Source organism: Argiope bruennichi, chromosome 7 (assembly GCF_947563725.1).
Source record: "Argiope bruennichi chromosome 7, qqArgBrue1.1, whole genome shotgun sequence".
Classification (NCBI taxonomy): domain Eukaryota; kingdom Metazoa; phylum Arthropoda; class Arachnida; order Araneae; family Araneidae; genus Argiope; species Argiope bruennichi.
In genome coordinates this window covers 74,174,939-74,188,526 of record NC_079157.1, presented here as the reverse complement: position 1 = coordinate 74,188,526, position 13,588 = coordinate 74,174,939, and the positions used below count along the sequence as shown (strand labels likewise).

Here is a 13,588-nt window from a genome sequence, read left to right as displayed (position 1 = left end):
ATTTCTTTATATCAAATGCGTTTCATCAGCGTTTTATTCAGGCTGTATCGCTAATATCGGCTGTTTAAAATTTAATTTGCAGGAAAAAGTTCCTGTTTTTGAAAAGGGGTATAATTTACTTGAAATTCTTTGTTAACCTTTATTTAACCAGTAGTTCAAGGTTTATTAAAAAAAATATTAATTGGTACCTTTCCGAAATTGACTTGATGGTTCATAAATTCATTCTTAAATAGAAAATTAAAATATTCTCCCAAAAGAAATGCTAGTTAATTTAAAATGTTCATTTCCCAATATATATATATATACTTTACGCCCGTTTCCAATATGCTGTTTCAGTTTCTTTTTTCCAGATTGTCTAGTTAGAAAGTTTATAATTCACGAAGTAATTTATATTAATGCACAGAGCACCTTTCAATGAACTGAATTTTTGCAAATAAATGGATGCAATGAAGAAACAATAAAATAGGTCTTAAGAAACAGATTTTAAAAAAAAGACCATAAAAATTTCTAGATCATATTTTAAAATTAATGTAATAATTCTAATAATGTATGTTTTTTAAAAAATTAAAAAAACAAGCAAAATATTTATAAAAGTCTCAGTAATTAAATGTTTTCCCCTATACTTTACTTTTTATGCATTCAACAGTGTGGAAATTTCTGAATTTATTCTGATATCTGTCAGAACAAACAGAATTGGAAAGAATATATTTAAATAATTTTAAAAAATCATATTTTACTATAAAAAGAGAAGCAAAATTACATGATGACAATATCATTAAAAAGAAATTTTTTCGCAATATTCAGTGTTTACATATATTTTTCGATCTATCTGTTAATGAGTTATTTAAAGGCAATTTTATTGTTATTGAAATAGAGACATTAGCACAGAAGTTAACTAAAAGTCTTTTCGAAACCGATTTGATTTGGATTAACATCAATTTACTTATAAAAATGAAAAGATTAATATTGCATCATGTCTTTTAAGGAATTTATTTTCAGAGCTGCTTTCATGCAACAAAAAGATAGATAAACAATTCCATTTTTATTTATTACGGCTTAGTTATAAATATATCCATCACCATTTCACTGACATAATGGAATTGGAAGTTACAAAAGACGAGGATTGGTTGTCAGCTTAACATGCCATGATCCTTTTGACCGCAGGATTGGAAATGTGCGAGAAAGAAGCTTAGGGAATCACAACTAAAACCCAAATCCGGGCAATTTCATACACTGCAGCACCTGCGCTATTCACAGCACAAGTCTATTTCGGTTCCTACGAATTGACGTCTTCAGAGCGGGAAAAAGGATTAAGCCTTCTTTTTCTCGGTACAGTCACACCTGCCGGTGAGGTCATAGTTATGAAATTGTCACTGGAAAGAAGAAGGAAGGCGACACATCGCGTGGAGGAAAATTTCCAGGGGGGAAGAGAGAGAGAGAGAAAAAAAGGGGGAGCGCTTTTTCTATGGCAGCCACGATTGCAACATCTAATTGGTATGCGTTTCCATGTTTTGTTAGGTGACGGATCGAAGAGGTGGATAAAATAATGATTTTTCGCATTAATCCTCAGGCTTTTCTCTGCTTACTTTAATTGCATTTCATCAGCGTATAACCCTGAATGTAATTATGACACTTTATCGCTTCGTGTATCAAATTGATTTTATTTTCAATAGATGAATTGCCCAATGGTTAGGCTTCATGAAGGTTCTCAATCTTTGAGGAGCATATCAAATTGTGTAGCAAAAACCGAAGCAGTTTAGCAGGAAATCATTAATTAAAATTAACTTTAATTATGTGTCTTTTTTTTTCTGCACTTACAGCTGCACAGCATAATTCTATAGAAAGTTTAAATATATGCATTGATATAATAGGAGATTAAGTAAATTAAAGTCAAATTATGAATATCTTTTAATAACAAAGATGTAGTTAACAGTTAGACTTTCGAAATTGGTAGACAGATAATAAAAAAAAATTAATAATCAATTTCGGAATCAGTGTGTGTGTGTGTGTGTGTGTGTGTGTGTGTGTGTGTGTGTGTGTGTGTGTGTGTGTGCATGCGTGTTTAATACGTTTTAATTACTACTAAGGCGAATCAAAGTAAATGAAAAGAAGTCTTATATCATTTAAGCTTTGCACACTTCATTAATCTTTAAGCACATTTTAAAAAAGATCAATTTATTTAATAAATCTGATGCGGAAATCTTAAAAGGTACGTAATTTTCGGGTCGTGAAAACAAAAGCAGAAAGTGCTTTTATTAACTTGTTCAATATAAATATGTAAAAATAAACATCTTTTAAAAAATTATTAAACTCTCGTTTTTCTTCCCATTAAAGAGTATTTCAATCCATTTTATTTTCTCAGCCTTGTCCCTACCTTTATATTATATATATATAACACGAATATTTTTGAATAGATGGGTGTAAGGAGGGAAAAAAAAGTCAAATTCAACTTATCCATGACATCTTTTAAGTTATAGATGTCCAACTAAATGAAATCGCAATGCCACAGAAGAAAAAGGCATGCAATTTATACATCTTCAGTAAGTACACCTGCTTTTAAGGGCACACCTACTACCGATTTCAATTTCGGATGCGTCCCTCTTCTTTTCGCAGCGGCGGAAGGGGGTTAACGGATATTATCGCCCGAGCAACGGTTGCCAGCGACACTTCTAAGATATTTCATTCAATTGCAAGAAGCTTCCATTTAAGTGTCACGGATCACGAGCCCATTTCAATCCGGCAGGCCGGATAACAGATCCGTATTTCATTTCCATGAGGCCACTTGCGAAAGGTTTCCTTCTTTCGATCAAATCTGTCAACAACACTCGCTTATCCATCTGGGGCTTTTTATTATTATTATTTATCTGAACTGCCATACAGCAGATTAAATTTTTATTACACTTCCCCGCCCTTATCCATCATGAACGCTGAGAGGAAGGATATTATCGGAGAATTTTTCGGATTCAATTAAGTGGTGTTTTAATTCTTTCTCTTATCCAAATTGGGCAAGTCTTATCGGTTAACATTAACAGAAGATAAAAATTAGTTAATGGTTTGAAGTGAAAGCTGATTTTGCTTTTTTTCCCTCTGCGGTGGAAGATCAATTTCATGGTATGTGAAGTTTCTTTTTGTTTATGTGTGATTGGAGCTCTTGTAACAGGATTTACAATGAGGTTCCCACTGATCATAATTAAGAATCTTAGCAAAATAACTAATATATCGAAAAATAAATTTCGTGAGCTCCATTCGCACTGAAAGGGTAAACTTCCGATGTTTTGGCTATTATTCTAGGTTCAGAATGTAGGTCTAGATAAATAAATTGCAGTGAGGATTTTTAACCCTTTAACCATCATGCTTTGCATCATATGGGCACAGAATTATCACTTCCCAAAATTTATTAGCAGAAATTAAATCAAATAAAAAATTACGCATGATTCACAAGCGCTCAAGTATTCTACAGATTATTAATTGAACCGAAATCAGAAGCAAAAGGTGTCATCTATTTAGAAAAAAAAAAAAAAAATAGTAAACGGGTTTATAAATAAATGCTCTTTGGGAAATAGAAAAATCTAACAAACTAATTCGTTTTAAGTGTTTTAATAACCAATTATTAAAACTATATTCCAAGGGTATATTATTTCTGGCAGTAGAGTACGATAAATGTAAAGCAACAAAAAAGAAATGAAAGAAGTAAAAGAAAATAAAAATTGCATTAAAAAAAAAAAGATTTGAGAATTGCTACCTCGCAAGAAATGTAGAGATTGAATATGCCGTCTTGATCTAGATATATGAAGAAGATATATGAAGCGTGGCTCGATTTTTGAGTTTATTTTTAGAAACAAAGGAAAGTTAAGTCGGCATTTCTTGCAATATTGATTTTGAACATTTTCTTTGCATATTTCATAGATAAGTAGTACTATCTTTATCTTATTTTTTTTATGTATATGATGCTTTTTACATCATGTTTTCAATTTATATACTTTGAGAATAATTTATGTATTACACTTGACTGAAATAAAATACTTTTTTTTGCGAGTTTCACAAAATTCCCATGGAATAAAATAAAGAGACTCTTCAAGCAACCTTTTCAAGCGATATTTTCTGACAACAGAGTTCACCTTAAATAAAAGTAGAACAGCAAGATAAAAATCTGACTCTAATTTATTGCTTATTTAATAGAAAAATATATAATAACAGCAATAAAAAGAACGTTCTAAGAAAGAAATATATTCTTCAGGGTCTAAAATATACAAATGAATATTTCCATGTTACAACTTGGTAATATATTTGACAAAAAATATAATTTGGATTGCTTTTTTAAGCAATAAATCTAAAAACCAGGAGTAAAGTTTGGACAGAAAAAGAAAATGAACATTTTTTTTAATTCACGAATTTTAAGATGGCCTACTGTTTTCTATGGAATCTACTGTAAGAATATAATATCGTTTGATCAGCGTAGTATTATTTAGTTTACAAACGATCTTTTTAAGAGGATAGTTATTAGCATTATTTATGTTTCATATATTTAGATATAATAATAGTATATCGGTCTGCAAATCCTTAATGCACAGTTGTTTGAATTGCTACATTAAAAGATGGAGAAATTAAACCTGGCGTCAAAATTTTTGCAACGTTGCGAATTAAAATAATTCGAGCGGGAGAGAAAATTTATACGATCTATCATTCCTTACTATGAACATAGTACAAAACTATACACTATTTAATCTATCATAATTTAATTTTTCAAATTTTTAAAAAGGATTTAAAAATAATAAGAATACACAAGAAATACTTAAAATTTATGGATAAACGTATATTTTTTAACTGCCCTAGATATTCGCCCCTTCGCAACTATTTATCTTAGAAGAAAAAAAAAAGGCGCTTTTTACATAATTTAGCTTTACTTCAACGAAACTGTTTCTTTATGCATTGTTGCAAGAATGTTCTAATCGTCGCGGTTGTTATATACGTAAATAACTGTGATCGTATCCATTATTATATTTCCGTATCCTTGTGTTATTATTTATCCTTTTTTCCGGCAGTTGTTAAGAGGAATAAAGAGTTTTAATATAGAATCAGTCAGTCTCAGGAGCAGAAATTCGACGCGCTTTAGCGCTACGTCGGTGGGCGTTTATTTCATTAAAATAGGACCGAGATTAAAGAACGGAACGGAAGTTAGCTTCAAAAACTAAAAGACATTTTCAGAAACGCGGAGATTTTACTGCATGTCATTCCTTTAGAGAATTAAATCGTCCAAAAAATTATGAGATCTTGAAGCGGACAGTATAAATGTATTCCTTGATGTTTACTTTTGTTTTCCAATTCATTTCTTGGATGTTCATAACAAGCAATCTTTTCAGTTTGCCAGAAGTTAAACACGGTGAGCATTTTAAAGTTGCTTGACTTAACTAAACCAGTGCTATTAATATAATATGTGAACCAGCTTGTCATTGAAGGCAGCTAATATAAATTTAAAAAAAAAAAACTTAATAAAAACTAAAGACAAAAATATAAATTCATTTAATAACCTACTAGAAACAAACAAAGAACTAAAAAAAATTAATATTTGAAAAGCGAACGGTTTTAATTTGCTTAGAAAAATCAATAAAGGGAAAGAAAAAAAAAATGTTTTACTCAACAAGATATACTACGAAATACTGCATAGTAATTCGGAGAAAAAGTCTGTTTACACAAGAAAACATTTTAATCCGGAAAAAGAAACATTGTTTGCATAACAAATTACAATCGATCTCACCGGTACCTTTCGTAAACGTTTCCCAGTAACTCGAAAATATTTTTCAGTACAAACGTAGCTAAATAAATAATGCTCGAATGCACGCTAAAAATCGGATACGCCCTTGAGGACTCAAAAATTAAATGCTCCGATCAAAAACATTTGTTACTTATTTATTTATTTTTAACACGTTTTTTTCTTATACATATATAGCATTTTAAAGTAGTTTTGTGTTAAATAAGAAAAAAAGAAGAAAAAAAAAGTTAAACTTTTAAGTTTGCTTCTTAATCTTTAAAATCAAGTACATTAAAACCCTTTTTCTTTTCTTTTCTTTTTTTCCCCTCCCCTTCCTTAAATCCCCACATTTAGGACTAGATTTTTTTTTTCTCCCCCTTCTAATCTATGAGTTTGAACAGTACACATTTTTTTCCCTTCGCCGCGACTTATAAATTCATTAGCTGCCAAAGAGTTGTTAAGCAGGAAGCAAAGATAATTAATTGACATATGAGAACAGAAAGAAGAAAAAAAGGAAGAAAAGAAAAACAGTCAATTCTTCGGATAATTATTCTTCATTTCTGATTACCAGCGTTTTTTCTTCCCTTCACCTCCCACTCCCAGTCTTTTTCTAAGATCTTTTCAGCAAATATGTTTTAATGTTTGATAATAGAAAAAATAACTAATAATAACGAGGCAGACTGTGAAAAAAAAGCGTTAATTAATGTAAGAGATTTCGACGACATTAATACCTTTTGAAGAAGGAAACATCTCCCTAATGAAATATTACTAAAAATTTTTGAAAGATTTTTAATGAAAAGAAGATGCAACAAATAAAAGACACTAACATATATTTGCAATCTGCTATTAAAAAACATTCCGGGTAATGGCTCTTTCTATTTTTAAATAAAATGCTAATGTGCTGAATAGAGGGTTAAGAAATGTTTTTGAAAAATTTATTTAAAGTTTTACTACGTCGATTTACTTATATGATTCATATTCTTCAATACAATGACAAACACAACGCTTAATTCAAGAAAATGTATCTCAAGAAATTTAATTACAATTGAGAGAAATTTAATTACATTTAACATTAACTAAAATTTTAGACTTTAGTTAACGTCAAAAGTTAACTTTTAAAATTGTCGTTTTAAGATATCATTTTTACTCAGATTGTCGATGCTTTAAGTCCCCGAAATTAAAATCAACACTAAGATCTGTAACCCTTTTCTCTTCTATAAATTGTTCAATTACTTCTTGGCAAATATTTTACCATTTATTTTGCTCTCTTGATACTTTTCAAAACTTAAAGACGATTTGAGGCAAAATATTATAAGAAAGTGTTTTAGTTTCCTGGTGCAAAATTAAATTTTTGGGCATGCAGTGCTAAGCATGTATTTGCGAAAGTCAGTATTTAAAACATCACTTATAAAGGTTTTAAATAGATATTTTCTTCCTTATCTCACCCCCTTTCAATTTTTTACATGCAACAAAATTAACTATTTTGGAAAATCTGATTTCATCGATAATCTAACTATTTACTGAACAAACACTCAAATTATTTCGAATTCTCTAAAAGCAGTCACAATAATTCACCTTCGAAACATCTTATATATTTATCAAGAAAAAGGGAAAACAAAACGTAAATAAAATAAATCTGTTAACCTATTCAAATCAATCGCAATATGTATATGCCACCACATGTTTCTGGTTGATTAGCCATTATTTTCGAAATAAAACCATGGTTTAAATAGGAGGAGATAAAAAAAAATGATAAGACCGTTTATGGTTTTCTTATTGATTCGATGTGCAAATAATAATAATAATAATAAATCTAAAATGAAATGGGGATAAAATAAGGCATATGATAAACAAAAATTAAAAATCACCAACTAGTAACAAAAATTTATAAAGTATTATGTAAATAGATTTCCTGAATTAGTTTTAAACCCTGCACATACAGAAATATACATTTTAAGAAATATTATGGTGAATCTACAAACACACTCAAATGAAAAAAGAATCGAAGCTTAAGAAGTGTCTTCTTTTTTCAAAGATGTACACACCAAAGAAAGAAAGAAAAGATAGAAAAGAAAAGAAAAAAGAAAGAAACTGAGACAAAAAATATTTCTTCATGGTTGACAAATTCATTCGGTCGAATCGAAATATCCGAAGCAATAAACCTGTAGTTTCCGTCAAACTTTATGAAAGGTAATAAAAGCCGTGTATGAACCGGGTTCGATATTGAAGTACACAATTTTAAGCCATAAGTACCGCAGAGAAAGCAAAGCGCACACATAGACATAAAGAAACAAGCGCCCGCACACGCATACACACACACACACACACACACACACACACACACACACAAAAAAAAAAAAAAACAGAACAGAACAGAACAGAAACTCACTTAGCGCCGATCAATAAACAATAACACAACGCTAATAATAAAAAAGAAAAAAGGAAAGAAAAAAATCTTCGTTCATCCATTTTCCGAAAACACAGACGATAAGTTTTGGGATTTTATTTTTTATTCCTTCTTTGCAGCAAGGAAAAACAAAATGTTTTTCAGAAATGTAAGTAAACATTGATCAAGAACACAAACCAAATGCTTTCAGAGAAGTATAAAAAGAGGTTTTTCGAATGGGAACAATTCAATTTTTTTTAAACCTTTCGTAGTTTGTTAAGTAAACACGGATGAAATAAAAGAGGGAACACTCAACTTCAATGATAACTTCAAAAAAAAAAAAAAAAAAAAAAAAAAAACTTAAAACATGCACTTAAATCTGTTCGTATACCTCCCTCTTTCTTTCTTCATCCTTTCCTTAAATCTTCGCCTTCAAATCTAAACTCCCAAATGGCAAAAGAAATATACCGAACAAATGTAACATGACAATACAAGAACGATGTGTGTGTGTGAGAGAGAGAGAGAAAGAAGGGGGGATGAACTAAAAAGAAACACAATACTGTAATTTACACACTAAAAAAGAATTAAAACGTGGGGGGGGGGGACGGAAATATTAAATAAGCTTCCCATTTTTTTTGGACAAAAATGTGCATAAAAATTCTTTTAAAATAATATTTACTTTTGCATGAAAAACGGGGGGGGGGGGGGACGTTTTACATATTGAAGAGACTTCACTGTCTTCGAAACATTCAATGCATGCGTGCAAGAATTAACTATTAGTTGTTTAAAAGAAATATTTTCAGCAGAAGTTAAATCTTCATCGCTAAATACAGAAAAGTTAGAAATTATTTCTAAGCTTGCATATTTTAAAAACAGAATTATGAATGATTACAAAAGTATTCATTTTCAAATTCATAATATAAAGATCATACTAGGCTTTTTTAATAATAAAATAAATAAAGAAAAAAGGTAGAATTTCTTTTAAACTAATTTTAAATTATTTTTATAGGTGAAGGATCCCGTAACGATGCAAAGAAGTAATTGTAACAGGATCAACAAAAACAGGTAAAATATTTCCTGTAAAAAAAGTTTTGATGTAATGTTTACAGGCTTTAAGAATTAATAATGTGTGTGTCATCCCCCCCTTCTATATTTATAAATGTCATCACTAATTTATTTAGAAATTATTTATAAATATGTTTGAAGTATAGCCTATGAAATTTGATGCCTAGAAGGTTTAAAAATAAATTGTATCAGAAGGAGAAAAAATTGTGGCAAAATATTTTCGGTGCAACAAAAAAAAAGGGGGGGGGGGCTTCCTGAAAATAACATAACTTGTCTGCCACAACGGGAGAATAAAAAGAAATATAAATAAGACAAATTGATACAGATTTACCTGATGGAAAGAAGGGAGAAAATATCTGCAAAACAAAATTAATAAACATATTTCTATTTAGACGAAAAAGAAATTAGTTATAAATGTTTATTGCCTCAGTAATCAAGCGGACTTTTTTAAACAAAATAATTGGAAATCATAAGACGGCTTTTCTAAAAAAGTAGAAATATTAAAATTACATAGCATTATTCAGAAAAGCAGAGAAACAGGCCACTTTTTTTTTATATCAATAAGCCTTTCATGTAAAAAGAGAAAAAAAATTATTATTTAATTCAAAGCGCTTTTATTTTCTAGTTAGATTCTTGAAAACTAACAAAGCGTAAACGGAAATTGAAATTTCTTTTAAAACATCATGTCCAATATAATAAACGCCACAGCTTGGGAATCAAAAATTCAAGCGAGTATTGAAAAGTAAGAAATTTGCAATTCAAAAGCGAGATTTAGGTGCAATTCGAAAGATCGATATAAATATGTTTTACAAAATTTTAGTTGGTTTCTCTTTGGTTGCTAGAGGGAAAAAATGTCACTTGTTAAAAGAATTATATTTTCGCTCTGTTTTTCGAATTTTTACGGAGCTGGATTTTCTTTTCAGGAAATGTTAAAATGAGAAAAATGATACGAATCGTGTGGGAGAAAAAAAAAAGTAAAACACAATATACATGTATTTGAGAAAAAATTTGTAATAGAGATTAAATGCTTTTTTTAAAAATTTCTATAATATAAAAAGGAGTTGCATGAAGCTAATCTCTATAAATTGAAATTTGTGACTAAGTAACACAATTTCCTTTAAGTAAACATTACATTCTTGACTTCAAAAATCCATTAAAGTGCATCAAAAGTGCATTATTGAATCCATGAAAATCATGTTCTAAAATAATCCTCTCTTTTATTATATATTTGAAGTTTTATATTGCACAATTAAAAAAATATATTCGTTGTTTCAAAAACAATAAAATTTAAAGCACAGGATTTTATGTCAAAGTGATTTAAATTAAATACTGAGACATAAAAAGAAAATAGTTCTATCAACGAAATTTCTATGTAAAGAAATTAAATTGTTAATAAATATCATTTTTATTTATTAAACATTATCTTTCGAATGTTTTATATTAACTATATAATGGCTATAAATTTTTCAATTATTTACAAAAAAGAAATCTTTTTGCAAACATGAGAAAGAAATTTTGGAATCAGAAAATTTGATTACTTCAATTTTTTAGGTATAGCCCTTAAAATGCCTATATTTATCCCCCTTAAAATGCCTATATTTATCAGCAAGTGCCATTAATTATGATTCCAGCATTGCAAAATAACAATTTGTTTACGAGATATTTGTGGTGATGACATATCTATTTTATTTTATTATTTCACCTACATTCTTTATCTACATTTATAATAAAGCTCAGTGTGTGTGTGTATGTGTGTGTGTGTGCTCTATAAGTCAAAACGTTCGAAATACAGCTACCAAATCTGGCATGCATATACCTTGGGGGCCGGGAATATGTGTCCCTCGGAGCTATTTTTTTTAAATTAGAATTTTAAATAATTAAAAATTAATCGAAATTGCGGCGTTTTTCCGCAATAAACTTCCAAAAATATTATATTATAAAATTGATTTTTATATCATATTGAAGTTCAAAAAATAATCTTTTCAATGATGCTAATGTTTTAATCAACAAATTAAATTTTTATTTTTAATGCATTTTTAAAAAATAATTTAATCATATTTTTCAGTAATTTATTTCGTGTAAAATAAAAATAAAATTTAAGCTGCAGGAGCACGTTGCACGTTAATGGAAAAAATTTTATCAACGCTCAAAATTTTATATGAAAAGCTCAAATGAAAAAAATAAATAAATAAGTTAACTATCATACCAAACTAAACATATAAAAATGTAATTTTCAGCATGCGTCTGTATGAAATGAAATAAATATGAAACATATTTTTTTGAAAAGTAAATTCAAGGAATCGTTTTTTATGAACTTTCACAATACCTATATTACTAGTTTTAAAATAAATTCCAGGTTCTTTGCGAGAATAGCCATTTAAAGACGTCAGTTAGAAAATAAAATAAAATAAAAAATAAAAAAGGAAAAGATAACTAAATGATCTAATAAATGACATGTTAAGTATCTTTTATTGGTGCTTTCATTTCAAAAATAATAATAACTTCAACTTGACGTGATACTTGAAAAACTAATACTTAACATTTCGAAGAAAATATCCACTGGCATCTGCCGAACTAAGTGACTGACATTTCAAATTTCAACTAGACGAAGTCACTTATATAAAATCTAAAAATCAGGAGATTATAACTACGGTGACAGTAACTGGCATCTGAGGTGTCACAATCTAGGGGGCGTCGCCTTATTAAAACAAAAACTTATTTTCAAGCAAATCGATCTATGCCTCATTTGCATGTAAATAAAATACTTCAAATTCCGTTTTAAGCGCAGCATAACGAATACCGATTGCAATTACCGTTATCGGTACCGAGAACAAGAATACATTTCTCCAATAGTGTATAATATCTTTACCTACTCCCCACCCTCCCGCTGTGCTATTTTCAAACTACACACCTTACTCTGAGTGGCGTTTCAAAGAATAATGCATGAAACAGCTATTATCGCTTGATCTATTATTTCGAGGCCCTTTCCCAGAGAAAACGACTTATCGAATTATAGGTATGCAATAACGGTTATTCAAATTCGACTCACTCCGATTATCGTTTGGTCTGTTCTATCTCCTCTTCCCCCTTACCATTTCATTTTCATCACCGCTGCTTTTATCTGAAGGGAGTAGAAAAGAGGAATTGATCGTCTGTGCAAAGAGAAGCATCGGTAATTTTCAATTCAGAATGGGGGGTGGGCCAAAGGGGTCTTCTTCAACGAGGTATCACGCAAATCGCTTTGATGAATATTTGATGCGCGTTTTGCATTTCGGCGACGAGCACTTTCCATTGAACGTGTCTCGCCGAATAGTCTGTCGGTCACAGTTTCAGTAGCGGTGGTAGATAACTCGAGTTCTGTGATCGAAGGCACGATCCCTGAGAGGGAGACTCAGCAGACAACAATTGATGGAACTGTGTAATCAGGGAGGAAGGTGTTTCGATGCCGCTAGGAAAAGATTTTTATCGATAGATGAATAGCTGCTTTTACCTTAGCTTCCTTCCTTCGGTCTTATCGCATTGATACTACTGGAAGATTGCTTTTGCATTGATTATTTATGAAACAACGACATTAAATACGTTATCTCTGAGCTTGGAACTCTAGTGCGTGCTCTTTGTTCAGTAGAAGAGCAGTAACCTATCGTTTAATGTCGACTTCCACCCCAATTACGATAAGTCATGCCTTTTAAATTCGCAGTTATGTCTATTATCTCTACCAGCTTGGAGAATGCTTATAATGTGAATAAGAATTTTTGAGAGAAGCACGTATTAGTAGATGAAGGGATGATATAGGCATATCTATGAAAGGAAATCAAATAAATCTTTGAATAACTTAAGGAAACTTTCTGAGATAAGATTATACTTCACTATGGAAAGGAAGATTTAAAAAAATTAAGCAATTTATGTAATAGCTTTTGATTCGAATATTCAAAAGAAGTTACTTAATTTAAGAAATAAAAAAAAATTATTTAAAAACGTAAAACAAATAATATCCTCGAATATTTATTCGCGTAGAAATACTGACTTCTTTAGGATTTTTATTTCTTTAATGAAATTATCATTTGTATAACATTATTCTTTTACTTTATGTATTTAACCTATTAAAATTGAATTAGCTTCGCATTTATCATTATTGTTACTGTTCTTATAATTTTGTTTGAAAAATACTATTAAAAATAGATAAGTGACACAAAATTTTACTATAAAAGTAATAACACTTTTTATATGCTTATCCATTTCATTAAAGTGCTTCTTTAAAACAATTATTTGAACTTTAAAAAAATTTAGAAATTAAATAAGTAGAATGTTTGTATATCTTCCATGTAAAATATGACTTCCATGCGCATATTTTACTGTATCGAAATATTATAATAATAATAAATAAATCG

At 29.6% G+C, this 13,588-nt stretch overlaps 1 protein-coding gene and 1 long non-coding RNA gene across 4 annotated transcripts in view; one reads left to right on the top strand and one right to left on the bottom strand.

Annotated features, from left to right (window-relative positions):
• The window catches only part of LOC129976742 (single-stranded DNA-binding protein 3-like), a 297,319-nt gene that overhangs the window by 124,239 nt on the left and 159,492 nt on the right, over nt 1-13,588 (bottom strand). The window lies entirely within an intron of this gene.
• The window catches only part of LOC129976743 (uncharacterized), a 45,020-nt gene that overhangs the window by 17,179 nt on the left and 14,253 nt on the right, over nt 1-13,588 (top strand). The window contains exon 2 of the long non-coding RNA XR_008785185.1: nt 9,145-9,200. This is a non-coding gene — a long non-coding RNA (uncharacterized LOC129976743). The remainder of the gene's footprint in view (nt 1-9,144; nt 9,201-13,588) is intronic.